Source organism: Glycine soja, chromosome 5, assembly GCF_004193775.1.
Source record: "Glycine soja cultivar W05 chromosome 5, ASM419377v2, whole genome shotgun sequence".
NCBI lineage: Eukaryota > Viridiplantae > Streptophyta > Magnoliopsida > Fabales > Fabaceae > Glycine > Glycine soja.
Window position 1 is genome coordinate 10,407,329 of NC_041006.1, and position 10,606 is coordinate 10,417,934.

Consider the following 10,606-nt stretch of genomic DNA (forward strand, 5'->3'; position numbering starts at 1 on the left):
TGAGTTTGTACCACATTAATAATAGTTTCCTTTCGGGATTCAACCTTGTCCGTTTGGATATTCGAATCAAAATGGAAGATCAAATGGTCTTCAATTAAAATGACCATCAAATACCAATGGTCTGTGAATTCCTCTTTGATTAGAACATAAATCTGTCATGCAAATCTTTTTAGTTTATTTGTTAAGTAATTCACAACAACAATTAAGTGTTATTTTGTTTGAAAAGCATACATGTGTAAGATCATTGTATGGCTGCATCCTAGTGGTGGCATATCTTTCTAAGTCCTACATTGTTAATCCACAATTGACATCGGTCTACATTACAAAGAAAAAGCAAAATACTTATAATCGGATTTGAATTGAAAGTCATAGTACTTGACCAATTTAAGCAGTAGACCAGTTGTCGTTATAGATGATATGATAAAAATTACCGCAAAGGATGGAGGAAGGGAACAAATTCAAATGGTTTGATCTGTCACGCGTTTCTGCCACTAAGTTGTCCTCATGGTCATCCAGGTTATAGTCTTTACCACGAATAGTCAGTTAAGCACCAAACATAAGCCTAATTGTATTAAAAATAATTAAGTCATGCAATAGATTATGTCACTAACCTTTTCTTCAATTATTTTTCCAGGGTAGAAGAATTGAAAATCCTTGTCCCAATATTGTTTCATATATTTTCAGCAGGATCTCTCACCGCATACCAAAACATAGACAAAGGCATGTGTAGGTTACTAATCAAAAACTAGTTGGAGATGTATTAAGTTTGTGAAGAGTTATTTACTCAGGATCTTGGTCAGGATGCCAGATATAAGCACAAAAATGTGTGTCCTCTGGTGTAAGTTGTGTTGCCTTAATTGGCCGGAAATTGCAATGCACAGTCTACAAAGAGGAACAAATTGTGTAAGCAACATGTTACTTTCATATTAGTTGAAAGTTCATGTAAATGCTATATGACCTCTGGAAGTGAAGATCCAGACTTGTTTGTATAATGCTCAAAGTCACTGTCAGCTTGTACATCCCACTCAAAATTATGGATATTGATTAATTTTTAAGATTTAGGGTTGATAGCAATGCATTTGTCTATTTTTTTTTTCAAATCCATCATCGTCATTAATATTCATCATACTCTCTTTGATTTTATTAATTTTTAAATAAACTGGCCTAATATAATTTCTAGATACATAGAACATCAAATAACAGGTAAGTACACATACTTCAAAAAAAAGTACACATTGTATTTGATTTTATTAATTACTAGGTAACATAAAATAATTGATTGGGTTAATACACTAGATTAGGGAATTTTATTAGTGATCGCAGCTATCACAGGTCGATTGAAACTATCCAGATAACAAGTGTAAATATATAGACCAATTGCTAATTATCATTCATATTTCTCATTGCCTAATCTATTGTTAACAGAAAGGGAAGCTTCATTACACGTCTCTCTAACTCTAAAGAAAGTAACCTTGTAAATGAATGAGCCTTCCTGAAGGATTAGAGGGAACACTTTGCGGGAGTTGATGCTTGGCAGTTATCAATTATTGTATAGATAAATAAAATATAATAAATAAAGTTGGAAACTAAGAAGGTGTTTGGTTTGACTGTTTTCTATTTTCATTTTCACTAGAAATAGAAAATGGTGATCAAAATGCGTTTGATTTAATTTTTCAAAACATTTTCAATGAAAATATTTTTCCAAACGAATCAAAAACAGAAAATAATAAAATCTCATTTTAAGTGTTTTCGGTTAAAACCAGGAACCTCATTTTGGGTAAAATGAAAACGCGGTGACAAAGAATGTAATTTTAAGCAAATCTAAAAATATCATTCCTTTTGAAAACGCATTTTCAATGTTTTTATTTCTTGAAAGCAGAAAACAAGAAATCAAACCAAACATGTTTTCAGAATTCTAATATTTTAAAAATGAAAATAGAAAATAAAAATACAAACTAAACACGCCCTAATTTATGAGATAAAGCTTCTCCCTTGTATATGGCAGGATCGTTATACACCCCACGTTTATAGAAGGTTCTACTAGTTCCTTCCCTCTTTGTCCCTTGGAAAAGAATTTACTAGAGAGTTAGAGACCCTTGTATGAGTATCTTTCTCTTTTCCATCGTCATCTTCTATCTCAGCTGCTGAATGGATAGCAACGAGCCTCCCACCAATAATATTAATGGCAAGAAAGTCAGACGTGGCCACAATGGGTATGAATATCCCCACGCACCCAACTCATGCTTGACAAATGACCATTCTTTTGTATGGATAAAAGGAAAATAATCGTTAACCAAGCACTCTTTTTTTTTTTTTGTGTTATGTTCGCACAGAGGTGATGAGGAAATAACATCTCCTTCACTTGGGGCTGACCATTGTTTGAGGCCAAGTAACGTAGGTTATCCTTGTTAACCAAAACTGAGCCTTTATTATTTTCCAAAGAAACTACCCGTATCCTTGTAACTAACTAGACAAATAGCCGAATGTTGCATGGGTTTATAAATAACTAAAGAAATATTTAAATAAATTATTTTTTTGATAAATTAAATTTAAAATATAAAGTCAATAATATTTTATATTATTTTCGATCTGTTAAAGGAGATAAAAAAATTACGTATAAATTAAGATATTTTTTATTTATCAATATATTTTAATGGAATATTTCAAAATTGCAGACTGACCACTCAACTAAAATTGATTAACGTGAAGATAAAAGTAAGCATTGTGTATAAATTTTATAAGAACGATACAAAAAAAAGTGAAATTGACATAATAAAACAGACAAAAAAATATATTTAATGGAAAAAATAGTCAATCATAATGGTAAAACACATAAAAATTATGCGAATAAAACACCAAAAATTGTTCAATTAAATAGATTTTTTGTATTTATTTCCTTTTGCTGATGACCTGTTATTGAATTATTTTCTTTGGTGTGCTCCTTTTTAAACTTTGATGTCAAAACAATTTGTTTATTCGTCTTTCTCTTTAATGGAATTTTTGAGATTGAATAAACTTCATTTGATGATGAAGATGCATCTTTTGACTTCTTTGATATGTGTAGCTTTGAGCTTTTACTTATGACATTGTTTTTTCACATTTTTCTTTAATGAACTTTCTTCTTCTTTTGATGGTGAAGATGCATCTTTTAATTTCTTGGATAATTGTAACTTTGGACTTTAACTTGTAACAGCTTGTTTATTTGCCTTTTTTCTTAATGAACTTTGTGAGATTTGATAAACTTCTTCATTAAATGATGAAGATGCACCTTTTGACTTGTTGAATGCTTGTAGCTTTGGGCTTTGAGTTATAATTAGTTCTTCATCTCACTCATTGGATGATATTTGTTGTGGTGAAGTGGACTCCTTTTTAATAAAAATATTAATTAGTGGACAAAACTATTAATACTTTGTACAAGAAGTAAAAAATGTAAATAAATTATAAATATGGTTACCTATTTAATTTCCTTGAGGAGAGGATCATGCTAAATGATATTTTTTTAGATAAAAGTTTTTGTGATGGTATAGGTTTGAAATCCTTTTGTGAGCTTAATTTCAAAATTAAAAGTGTGTTTGCAAAGGGTATACAATATTGGGTGTGAAGGAGTTTAGATGCTCTTGTGTTTAGAATTTGTTGTGCATCTCGATCGAACATTACACCGGTGTCATCAAAGACTTTCAATTGTATCTTCAACCTAAAAAAGATTTTAAAAATTGTAATGTTTATTTAATTATGTTATAAAAATAATTCATTATAAACAAATATTAAACCTTGTTGTTGGGTACTTGGATGACTGTCATTCTACAAGTGTATTGATTTTCCTCTTTTGTGACTTTCTTTTAGCATATCTCACATGCAACATAATTTCAATCAAACGTATCATCGATCTCATTGATTGTTGCATGAATAGTGAACACATTATCCTATTATTTTATATATGTTAAAACTAAGAAAAAACCAGTATTATTGAATACTATGAATATGAAGGTCATGGTAGGTTAGCATATTTGTGATTCAAACCAATTATAATAAAATCAATATAGACAGAATTAAAAAAATTACAAATGCAATCATTTACTATCTTTAAAATGGTAATATCGATTTTGAAAAATTAGTAATAACATAATTTTAAAATTATTAAAAAAAGAGTATATATATTATAAAATAAATATTTCATTATTATAAAGTTTAATAATTTTAGATTCTTAAATAATTAAATGATTTTAAGAGATTTTTACGTAGCTTAATTAGAAAAAATAGAAAGGTCATGCATAGCACGAGTAACGTACTAGTAGCAGAGCCGTGTGGGCAAAATTGACAGGCCTAAGGCAAACTTTTTAAGGACATTAATATAGTATAAATGATAAACTTTTAAATTAATGTTTTAGTTTTTTAAGTTGAAAAATAAATATAAAAATTGAAAAAGAAAATGTTACAAAGTAAATAAGGGAAAATGATGAAATAATAGAATGGAAAGAATTATCTACTACTACTACTAAAATAATAATATTCTACAATGCGCATTCAACATCAGTGGTTCCAAAAACGATGTTGTTTTAGAGGCAATGGCATTTTAGTAAATAAGAGATTTTTTTAACAACGTTTTTGCATAAACGACGTCATCTACGCGTTACAAAAACAGGTTTAGTGAACCGTTGTTGAACTGCATTATCCAATGACGGGTTTTATAAACACCGTCTTTGAATCTCGCCTAAATTTTCATCTTTTTCCCTCGCATACTCGCACTCTACCCTAGCCCGCATTACCTCACTCATTTTGCACTCAATTCATTTGGCTCGATTTTCATTGCCGATCGAGGTCGAGAGCGTTTCGGTGTTTTCTTCTCCGTGGAATTCCTGAAAATCATTTCATTCTTAAGAATTACAGGGCTAAAATTAAGGTTAGGGTTGGGGCTACGATTAGGGTTGATTTCGTCGTCGTCCAATGAATTGTCGCCGACTGGAGTCACGTTGCTCCAGATCTTGCGCGAGATTTCGAAGGTGGCTTGATCGTGAGCGCTCTTGAAGGAGAATTCCTTGCCAGAGAAAATGTTGTTAAGGACGTTCCGGTACTTCTTCTTCAGCCTTCGGATCTTCTCCACGAGCTGATTCTTGTTGAAATCGAGTTGGAGCTTCGACTTGATTTGGTCGTAGAACAAAGCAGTGTCGCTGTGGTGCGATGATCCTTGCTGCGATGTGTAGTAGAGGAACCCTTGCAAGAGCTCGATCTCGTCCTCGTCAGTCCACAACTGCTGAAATAGTCATCGTGAGTCATCCAACGACGGCGGCGGATTTTTCTCCTCGATTAGCTCCAAGCTACGCCGCTTCGGATCGGATGAGTCGGTGAGGACGATGGTGGTGGTGGGCTTTGAAATTGGAGCGTCGCTGCCGCTGTTGGAGATGGAGGAATCGGGGACGACAACGGTGACAACGAGAGCGCTGGAGGGAAAGGGCACGTTTTCTTCGTCGTCGTCTTCTTCTTACTCTTCGTCCTCCTGAGACTCGTCGTCGGACTTCCTAGACTTGCATTTTGTCAGACTTCACTATCTCTGTTGCACCTCGAGGTCTGTGCCCAACGGTGGGTATCGGAGGAGTACTAAGCCTGTGACTATGGCTTCCTAGTTATGCTCTAGAAGACCTTTATCAGTGAACACAGAGAGCCAGAGTCAAAAAGCCAAAGAAGGCCAGGGTCAAGTAGAGTAACGTCTTCTCCTCAAATTCCTGGAAAGAATATAATATCACTCCTTTCTATAGAACTTACAAAAAAATTTAATACCCTTCAAAATTATGCAGTATGTGATCATTTCTGTGTTGTCTTATTGGATGCTTTCTGATTTTTACGCATTCAAAATAAGAGGTGTCCTTCAGTGGATTAGTGCCAAGTTATAACTACTAATGGGAAAATCTGTTGGTATATTTTAACAATTTCATGTTTTGTTATACATGTGTTATGTGTACTTAATTTATCACAATCTAAAGAGTTGACCTTCCAATCAACAGTGCACTTTATTATACTCTAAAATACACTCGTCACATTAGAAAAGCCAAATCCATAAACATCTCTTTGGATATCATCGCCTTAGCTAAAACTCACTGATCGTTACTTTGCTGGACATGAAGAAAATACAAACTGAGGTGAGAGACGTATTGAATATGAAAGGGAAGGGTAGATGGGTAATGCGAGAGATCCAAAGTATTAGACTGAAATAGAGGAGTAAGCAGTGCAGACAACAAGGCTGAGTAAGTTTCAGTACGAGGATCAAGATATCCCTAAAGTTGATGACACATCTTTCAATCTTTCATTTTCATTTTATTGCTTCTAGCAATCTCAAAAAACTTATGCATCTTCCTAGTGGAGGCTTTTGCTCTTTAAATAGACAATACCCCAACTTCTAGCTATCTCATCAAACTCTCTGCTTTTTTTTTTAGGCTGCCACTGATTTAATTTAATTTTATGCACTATTCCTGTAAGTGTTTGCGGAGAAACTTATCCAACAGGGTCAGGCTTAAACAGGGCTTCTTTGGTTATTTTATTTGTAATCATGTATATCTATAATATTCAGATTTGGAACCATACAAGAGGCCTTATTTTTTTTCTTATCTCTACTGTGTTTTAAATGGCAGTCTTTCTGATAAGAAAAGAATTAAGGAGGATAATCCAGATAATCACATTCAGGCCTTAGATCGAATGAAGCTGGTATACTCAAATCACTTCTTCTATTTTTTTTTTCTTTCTAATTCTTAGAAATTGAAGGACATGGGATATCCAGATTGATGTTTGGCAGAAATCCTTTTTCTATCCAAGGGATATCCAAGGAATGTGATTCGATCCAAGGAATTAAAAGTTGGATGCTTAATAAAAAGGGAGTGTGTCGAATAAATAATTAGTGCAGAAATAAAGGTTGTAGATTGATGTTTGGCAGGTATTTAATGTTCTCTGTATATTATTATTTTTTTGTTTAACTTTTCTATGATTTTAAATTGTTGAATGTTGATTGTAAAGTAATTAATCCTAGAAAATAATTAGTGCAGAAATAATTAATGTTGTTTTCATGGTAAAGTAATTAATCCTAGAAAATAAAAAATATATTTTAGAGCAGTAAAAAGTAATTTTTTGTTTTTTAATCTTTCACACTCTGACCATAAGAAATTTTTTAGAGTGCTTTGTCTTTTCTTTTCCCCTCTTTTTTGTAGATGCATCATGTCAGCTTTGTAGACACTGAAGATATGAATCTCACATCTGGAAAAAGGATACTCAAGCAGCAAGTTAGCAGAGGTACACTTCATTTAAATGTTTTTTTGACAATATGTTGGCGTGCAATTTACAAATAAGTTTTTCATTTGACAAAGTTACTAGTGCAATTATTTGTAGTTATTTATTTTTTCGGCTATATCATATATACTTAGCTTTATTAGTTGCACATAATTTAATTGATAGGATCTTGATTCTTGATTATTAAATTTCAAAAACAAAAATAAGTATGTCGTTAAATGATTTTAGACACACGGGCACACACAAATAGTGTTAAAAAAGGTGTAGTATATAATGTAACTAATTTTAGGATACTGGAGACAAAACTGTTATGGATTGATAAGAAATTTTGCACCATTGATATTTTCCAATAAGAAATTTTGTAACATTGACATGCATGAAAAATATTCATTCCGATGGTGTATATAATTCATTCTTGAAAATTTCCATCTTGTATTTTCAATGCTTCCCATTACTAATATATCAAGGGACTAGACTACACGTATACATTGCATTTTTGTCACTTAGGATGAACGATCCTCGCCCCTTAAATAAAAGAAACTACCTGATCCACTTAGATTAGATGACTCTGCATGCTGCATCATTGTATGGAATGGTACATTGACAGCAGATGTGGTGCCAATCTTCTGGTTAAGAAAATTGACTTATGGAAGTCATTACATTGCTAACCTCTACATGTTGAGTGTTGATATCTTTATAATTATCTTATTCTTTTTATGTATTTTTATGTTATATATTTTCAACTATTTCTATCATGATCCATTTCTTTTTGCATTAATCTCTATCTCACATATTGCAGCACCGAGAACACACATGCATTTAGAATCGAGGACTTATTAAACATCAATCTACATCAATCCTTTTTTTTCTTTCTAATACTCAAATCACATTCAGGCCTCAAATCGAATGAAGCTGTTGGATATCCAGATTTCCAACAGTGTAGTTTGATTTCATTAATCAGAATCCATACTGTTGGAACATTGATGACTATTTTGATTTTATTCTCTGTAGTCCCCACGCACAAGAAAATTCATTAACTTTTACGCCTAAGTATGGGTTTGATTTGGTTCCAGGAAATGGGATACCTCACGGAATGTGATAAAGCTAGGAAAAACTGTACCCCTACAAATGAAGTCCACATTACTCTGAAGCAAGAGGTACAATACTAGAATTGCTGCTCATCAATCATTGTAATTCTTTTTATGCATATTTTGCTGCAATCATATTTATTACCCCTAGTTACAACTCAGGCTAATATTGCTACTAATATTGATCCCATAAATTGTTGTGAATAAATTTTGAATTATTTAAGGAGAAATTAATTTTTATTAGCATGAGTATCATAGTATGTAATATGTTCTATTATCAGTTTCCCTTCACTACTCGGTGTAGTGGAACTTGAAGGCTAGATGTGTTATTACTCAAAGCAGTACTTTCTACATGTAGTCGTAGAAAGACTACATTATGAATGGTAAATTAATTACCCTCTTTTAACATCAATTACTCATTGTATATACATAATTTTTATTACTCATTGTTAGCTTTTACTTAATTTAATATTATATAAGTATATTTATTCATTGTTAGTAATATAGATAATTTTTATTACTCATTGTTAGGTTTTAATTAATTAATTATTATTTTATTATATTTATTGATTATTAAAAATATAAATAATTTTTACCACTCATTCTCAGTTTTTACATCAAGCATATTGATTAATTACTATGCAGGTTGCTAATTTTTTTACATCGGTGCTAAGGCGAGAAACAATGTTGAAAGCGCGGGTTACTACATCGGTGTTGGCGAGAAACGATGTTGAAAGCGCCGGTTACTACATCGGTGTTGGCTAGAAACGATGTTGAAAGTGCAGGTTACTACATCGGTGCTGGCGAGAAATGATGTTGAAAGCACAGGTTACTACATTGGTGCTGGCGAGAAACGATGTTGAAAGTACAAGTTACTACATCGACGCTAGCGTAGGCACGGATGTAGAAATGAATGTAATTCTACAACGGTTAATTTTGGACCGTTGTTGAAAATTTGTAGTTTCAACAACGTTACATACAAAAACGGTTAACCACCATTGTTGAATCCCATTTTTGACCGATGTTGAAAACCCGATTTCTAGTAGTGTACAAAATACATGTTGATATTATCTAATGAAATAATTGTGTATCATTTATCTATTTTTACAATTTACTTTCAGGTCTTAAAAAAATGAAAAAAGAGAAAATAATAATTAGATTGTAAAGAAAATTTGAAGTATAATTATTTTACTATTACTTCAGTAGGCCTAAGGCAATTGCCTAACTCACCTAGCTATATAAACGACTCTGAGTAGTAGATGACAAAAAGCACGACCCTTACAGCATTTAAAGAAAAGGTGCCCACTAGATATGAACAATGACCTACCCATAACCATTTGGGCATATAAAGAAAAAGCTTTGCTTATCATAGTACACAAAGATCATACATGAATTTTATACCTAGCAATAAGTGTATCAAATGTTATAGTAATCAAACAGACCAACATAGTTCCACTATTACAAGTACATTCAAGTATTAGTAAATCAAATAGTACTAATTTGCAGTTTTAAAGCTTCTTCCCCATAATACGAGGTTACACACAATTCTTACCGAAAGAAGCACACAAAAATCTAGTTATCCCATACACACAGTTAATTGAAACTTACCACTGAAACATACTACTAGCAAGAAACATTGTCACTACCATAGCCTGAAAATATAACATTGACTGAATAAAAAAAATAGAAAAAACATCATAGCCCACATTGAAATTTGAAGGCATTTTCCAATGAACAGGTTCAATACAACAACTATGAAAAGGGTCATACCCTTCTATCCATGTTTGCAATCCAACTACATAAGTGACATTCAACCATTACATTACCCTACACCAACACAAATAAAAAAAAATTATTAATTGAATTACTGATACACTACATAGGAAAAAAAATGCCATACACTATTAAACATACACACCTATAACATCAACATTGAAATCCCCTGCCATTGGAGAAGCATTGTCCTCTCCATCAAAAGAACAACTTGCTAAAACATTGTCATCTATTGCATCTGGCTTATTCACTGTTGTGCAAGCCAACTTATTGTGCCCAGGTAGCTTGCAGGCACTGCACTTGACTATCCTCTTTATTCTCAACTTTGAAACACGTGATTTTTTACAACCACTACCTTTGGTTCTTACATATGTAGGATCTTGCAAACCACCTACACATCTTTCCACCCAACCAGTGCCAACCTCTATTCCATTCTTGTATTTCAAATTTTGTATTTCTTTTCTACTTTTGTT

General features: G+C 32.4%; 1 pseudogene; it reads right to left on the reverse strand.

Moving 5' to 3' along the window:
- Positions 1–4,771: 4,771 nt before the first annotated feature.
- LOC114411124 lies at positions 4,772–10,142 on the reverse strand (annotated as a pseudogene).
- Positions 10,143–10,606: the final 464 nt, after the last annotated feature.